Source organism: Triticum urartu, chromosome 3, assembly GCF_003073215.2.
Source record: "Triticum urartu cultivar G1812 chromosome 3, Tu2.1, whole genome shotgun sequence".
Lineage (NCBI taxonomy): Eukaryota > Viridiplantae > Streptophyta > Magnoliopsida > Poales > Poaceae > Triticum > Triticum urartu.
The window spans coordinates 571059962-571066419 of NC_053024.1; the positions used below are offsets into that span (position 1 = coordinate 571059962).

The 6458-nt window shown below is 50.4% G+C and overlaps 1 long non-coding RNA gene across 1 annotated transcript; it reads right to left on the minus strand.

Moving 5' to 3' along the window:
* Positions 1–286: 286 nt before the first annotated feature.
* On the minus strand, positions 287–2869 carry LOC125545073. Its single transcript, XR_007299878.1, has 2 exons — positions 1727–2869; positions 287–741 (listed from the first exon to the last, which is right to left on the minus strand). It is a non-coding gene; the product is annotated as an uncharacterized LOC125545073 (long non-coding RNA).
* Between the last annotated feature and the right edge of the window lie 3589 nt (positions 2870–6458).

Below are 6458 nucleotides of genomic sequence, written 5' to 3' on the forward strand. Positions count from 1 at the left end.
GAATTTTTGTAATATATTTCACTTACTATACTGGGTAGTTATAATACATGACCTTTACACTCAGTATTATATGAACTTCTTAGAACATAATTTTCGTTGAGCAATTTTAAACATAGAACATATATGAAGAAGGTCAAAGATGAGGACGTGGATGCATCTACATGTAAGTAAGTTTTGGAAGATCTTTTAACAGTGCAAGGTCAAAAGTCTCGTGTCCATCAAAATTTCATAACCTAGAGTTTTGTACTTGCAAAAATATTAACTATCAAATATCATCACAACAACCTGAAGAAAAAAAGTTGGTTCTCATTGACATATCAACAAGCATGTACAGAGCACATAATCAGAACTTGTTCTCTACATCAACTTCACACTATGGTGCCCATCAGTAGCGAAGAGAGGTAGGGAGAGAGGTTCCTGTTGGGGCAGGGCTCATCAGAAGATGATCGATTTTTCTGCCCTGGCCTCTTGGAGCACTGGACGAAGGAGAGGCGGGACTGGTGCAAGCTCCTCCTGCAGACGGCTTCGGGGTGGACTGCCGCGACCCTCAGTGAGCAGGCGAGCATCCACGCAGTTGGGCAACGCCCCTCAGCCCATTATAGTGAGCAGAAGTAGTTTACTAATAGTAGCAGCAGCAGCTTGTGCTTTGAGAACAAGAAGCCACCAAGTGGAGAGAGGGCTTGAGGCTTGCGACCCCTGCTCCATTTTTCTTTTGCATTTTTTCCTGAAGGATTTCTGAAACTGAAACCAACATATCAAAACCCCAGTTTTTTGCCTGCACTGATACTATTGAACTTCAGATAAATAGTATAGAACAAGAACTAGACAACACAATTTTAAACTGAATAATGGGGATAGATAACAATGTGAAGGACGTATGCGCTGAACTATTTTTTACCTTTCTGGTGAACCTTCATCAAAGCTAAAGTGGAATTGGCAGAATACACAAACAGACATACACGCATAATGGAGGGAGCAATTATATGTGCACACACTTAGTAATACACGAACCTTCTGGGTTAGTAATACATGAACTTCTTTGTATAGACTTTTTTCTCGCGTTCACATGCACATTTGTTTTTCAAAACAAAAGCTCGGTATACAATTTGGCAAAAATGGAAATATGCACGCACATATAAGTGGTTGGGCAAAACTAAAAATTGCATGTATATGGCCATGGAAAGCCGCAGCTAACTCTCAAGAAGCAGAGAGGTGCCTGAGGAGGTGGACGGCAACTAACTCCCAAGATCTACTAGCGCTAGCAACCTCATTTGTGTAAAATAAAAGCACAGCCGCATGTCAGTAGTTTGGCCTTCCGAGCGGTTTTGGCTAGAGTGCAACGGAAAAGCTCTCCGGATGTACTAAGAAATCTGTTTGAACCTCGTTTCCCCATTATCTCTAAACTGCATTCCGCTTAAAAACTTTCATGTGATTTGCTTTTGCAAAATAGGACGAGCTGGTTCACCATGGTGGTTGCTGAAACACAAGGATCGATAGAAGCACCCAAGAAGAATTAGCACTCCACTGTGTTGATGCATTTTGGAGAAGAAAACTCATGCTTTCCGTTTTTTGAAGGACCTTTGAAAATGAGCCAACATATCACAACTTTTTTGCGCCTCCAAGTATTTCAGAACTTTAGACAAGAAAATAACTAAGAAACAATACAAAACTGAACATAGTACAACAACAGGGAACAACACATAAGCGAGTTGGAGAGACAATGTACCTTGGGGCGTCGATGTGCTAGGCAGCCACACGCCATAGCTGCCGGGCAGGGGAGGTCTATCTGTACGCTGCATACAACCCGTACATGAGAAAATGGTCTGGGCAGCTTCCTTGTCTATTGCCGAACCTGCAAGTCGTTGGAGAAGTCCTCCACGAAGCATTTGTTGATGTGAACAGGAAGCATTATTTCACCAAAAAGCTGATGAAAAATCATAGTACAAATTCATTTAGGTATGAATCAACAGAAGTTCAAAAGAAGCTAGGGCACAAGTCCAGAACGTGAAGAAGACTTTCCGCTTGAATATTTGGAGGAGCATTCCCAGAGGAGCGTGCATGCCATTTACTTGGCGCAGGGGTCTGCACTCAAATCTCTGCACTAGTGAGGAGCTGCGGCCGAGAACCTTGAACGGCGCTAGTAAGGCCGCAGAGTCAGGGTTAGCTGTGATTGTCATTTGTGGCCAAGGAGGATTGGGCGCGGGGGTTGAACTGCCTGAGTTGGCGAAGTTGGACGGCCTGGGCGTCGCAGTGACGCACACGACCCGTTGCAGGTCAGGGCCTCCTTCAGCTGCAGGTCGACGTCTCCTCTAGCTGGAGGCAGTGCCCAATCTGCACGTGGAAGGAGGGGGAGGCTGGCGTCGTGGTGGAAGGAGGGGGAGGCTGGTGCCGTGGTGGAAGAAGGAGGGGGTGGCCAGCGCAGTAGTGGAAGAAGGTTGCTGTGGCCGGTGCAGCGGTGTAAGAAGGTGGAGGTGGCCGGCGCCGTCATCAAAGCAGGTGGAGGGAGGCAGCAGGAGGCGCGTCGGGGGGCGGCGGATGGAGGCGCGTCGGGGCCAGGGTGGGCGGAGCGGCGGCGGAGGCGCGTCGCGGCCAGGGTGGGCGGTGGCGGAGGCGCGTCACGCCCAGGGTGGGCGGCGGCGGGGGAGCACCGGGGCCGAGGGAAGCAGCGGCAGGAAGCACGCCGGGGCTGTGGGGCTAGCGGCAGGAGGCGCGCCGGAGCAGGGAGGCGGCGGCGGGAAGTTGGTCGGGGAGGATCATGGGAGGATGCGGGGTAAGTGGATAAGGTGGGTGCCGAGGGATTTTTTTCTTTTACGGGAAGTTCGGGTGGGCTGGCTTTTTGACATCCAGGAACATCTCCGCACCCCTTATAGACCCGATTCGTGATCCGAATGCTATTTGACATACTCCGGGTTAAAGATGGAGGAACAGGCATAATACAGGCTCGAGAAATAGAGAGTGCGGTTTATAAAAAGTTATTTTAGACCTCCTGTCGCACGTCTACGCCGCCAATCCTCGGTGGGGGGAATCCTTGATGGAAATAGCCCCTTAGGTGAGTGTACGGATCCGAACTCCGATAGAGCCAGTTTCCGATGTTTATCCTATTCGTCACCTGTTTTTAAAGGATAGCGAAGGAAGAAATAAAAAGAAAATAAATAATAAAAAAAAGTTACTGGACTGCTTGCAGGCTTGTCCGTATCATGCTTCCGCCAATGCCCATGGTATCTTGAGTGCGTAATGATGTATGCGCGGTACAAACTTTGTAGGTGTACGGAGTGGGTGGCGGAAGCCGGGTTGCTATTTCCGTTCTAGGAGTAGTTGATCCTCGGGTGGAGACTGCTTCTGACCCCCGGTGTTTCGTTGGTGAACCTTTCCGCCATCCCTGTCGCTTGGCGGCCTCCTCCCCCTGTGTTCGGCGTTGAGCTTGCCGACCTATTTAAAGATTCAACAGTTTCTGTTGGTATGATTAGCTGGTTTATCGGGGTGGCCATGAATCTGGCAAGGTCGGTCCGATATCCTGTCGAGGTTGGATGGTTCGTCTCGATTCGCATTGAATGGCTTCTTCCGCTGACCGGGCTTGGGGTTGCTGAATCCGATGTTGACCGTTGTGTCGCCTAATCTTTCATTGTTATTGCGACTGTTGTTTTTGCTTCCTCGTGGCTTGCCGTTGCCGTCTCAGATTTCGGAGGTGCCCTGGATGCTGGCGCTATTGCTTCTATGAGCGTGCCAGCTGTCTTCTCCCGCGCAAAAGCGAGTCATCAGAGCAATGATGGATGTCATGGATTTAGGTCCTTCTTGGCCGAGGTGGCGTGCGAGCCATTCATCCCGGACGCTGTGTCTGAAAGTCGCAAGGGCTTCCGCGTCCGGACAGTCGATGATTTGGTTCTTTTTGACTAAGAACCGAGTCCAGAGCTCCCTGGCTGATTCTCCGGGCTGTTGGACAATGTGACTTAGGTCATCGGCATCCAGTGGCCGGATATGTGTTCCTCGAAAGTTATCGAGGAAGGCCTCTTTCAAGTCCTCCCAGCTGCCTATGGATTTTTCAGGCATGCTGTTTAACCAGTACCGAGCTGGTCCTTTTAGTTTTAGTGGGAGGTATTTAATGGCGTGGAGGTTGTCCCCACGGGCCATATGGATGTGGAGGATGAAATCTTCTATCCATACCGCGGGATCGGTTGTCCCATCGTATGATTCAATATTGACGGGTTTGAATCCTTCGGGGAATTCATGATCCATTACTTCATCAGTAAAGCAAAGCGGGTGTGCGGCGCCTCTATGTTGGGCCACACTGCGACGTAACTCCGAAGGAGTCCCTTTGCGGTTTTCGGCTCAGTCGTGGCGAGGTTTAACACGTCCGAATAGGTAGCCATCGTCGCGTGTCGAAGCATGCTTTCACGATCCGTAGATCGGTCTTGCGTGTCTTGCTCTATTGTCCAAGTCCCTCTGCGGGTTGTCTGGGTAATCGTGACCTGCGTTGTTCTTGCCTTTATAGCGAGGTGCGGTGGTCTGGTGTTCGGCTTGAGTTGCCTATTTATCCGGACAGAGTTGTCGACGACCTGCCGCATTGTGTGACGATGGTATGGGCTCCAACGCCCCGTCATCAGACTAGTATAGCAATCTGTGCTTTGGGTAGCTTTTGGCTAGGACACTAAGGTCGTATTCTTCGGCAACCAGGACTTCGGTCCATCTATCATTGAGTAGGTCTTGGTCGGCTTGAAGCTATTGCTGCTTCTTTTTCAGGCTCCTTGCCGTAGCTATCAGCCTGCGCTTGAAGCGCTCTTGCTCGAGGAGCTCTTCGGGTACGATGAAGTCTTCTCGCCGAGGCTTACCTCATCTTCGGAGAGCAGAAGGTAGTTATCGTCCTCCGAACCGTCACTAGGCGGGGCCTGTTCATCGGGGATGGCTTGCCCGTTTTCCTGTTCCTCCTGCTCGGATATTGCTCCCATGGGGTCTTCATTGCTTTTGGCGTCGTCCGGAGTACTATTTTCTCCAGTGCCATCATTGCTGCGACATGACTCGGGGCGGCGTTTGGGGCGCCGGAACTTAGAGTGCGTCTCAGGAGTTCTAACTGGATCTCCCTTGTCCTGCCGCGAGGATTTTTAAGTGTATCGATCATGTACACGTCATATGAAGGGGTGGTCGTCCCACGCTTGATGACTGGAGGGTCTTGGCCTTGCTCCTTATCGGCATCGTCATCTATACCGTCAATGTCTTTGGAGCCAGAAGCAGGCATGTCGATTAAATCCTCGATAGTGGCTATGAAGTGGGTGGCGGGTGGGAAGCGAAATTTCCCATCATCAGCCTCTGGCTCGAACCGAACATAGTTTGGCTGAGAGTCCTTCTCCAAGGACAAGTTCTTTAAAGATTTTAACACATCACCCAAAGGTGAGTGCTGGAAGATGTCTGCGGCACTAAATTCGAAAATCGATAAGTCATCCATCTCGGTGTCCGCAGGCATGCCCGGTCCAGAACTTATAGCGGGAGACGAGTCCTGAGTTCCATTGACGCAAATATTGTGGGGTGCCGAGCCCGTGTGCGGCCCCAACGCCGCGGACTCTGTGGCCTCGGATGGCACGATCTGCTCAGGTTCTAAGGCCGTTGCAGCAACAGGGACCATCTCCTGGATGTGACCCGATGACAGATTTAAGTCATGTTCATCGGGGCGAGGGGGAGCGATCGCTGCGGTCTCAAATCCATTGAAGATCAAGTCTCCACGGATATCTGCGACGTAGTTCAAGCTTCCAAACTTGATCTGGTGGCCAGGGGCGTAGCTATCAATCTGCTCCAGATGGCCAAGCGAGTTGGCCCGCGGTACGAAACCGCCGAATACGAAAATCTGTCCGGGGAGGAAGGTTTCTCCTTGGACAGCATCACTATAGACGATTGAAGGGGCCATCGAACCTTTCGTTGACAGCTCAGTGGAACTCTCAATGAAAGCACCAATGTCGGTGTCAAAACCGGCGGATCTCGGGTAGGGGGTCCCGAACTGTGCGTCTAGGATCGATGGTAATATGAGACGGGGGACACGATGTTTACCCAGGTTCGGGCCCTCTCTATGGAGGTAATACCCTATGTCCTGCTTGATTGATCTTGATGAATATGAGTGTTACAAGAGTTGATCTACCACGAGATCGTGATGGCTAAACCCTAGAAGCCTAGCCTGTATGACTATGGTAATGAATATCTTCTTTCAAGACTAACCCCTCCGGTTTATATAGACACCGGGGGGATCTAGGGTTTGCATAGAGTCGGTTACATAAGAAGGAATCTTCATAGTCAGTCGCCAAGCTTGCCTTCCACGCCAAGGAGAGTCCAATCTGGACACAGGTACAGTCTTCGGTCTTCATGTCTTCACGACCCATCAGTCCGGCCCATGGATAATAGGCCAGACGCCTGAGGACCCCTTAGTCCAGGACTCCCTCAGCAGTCCAGATTGGTTTTGAGCCCCAGCTACATAGAAA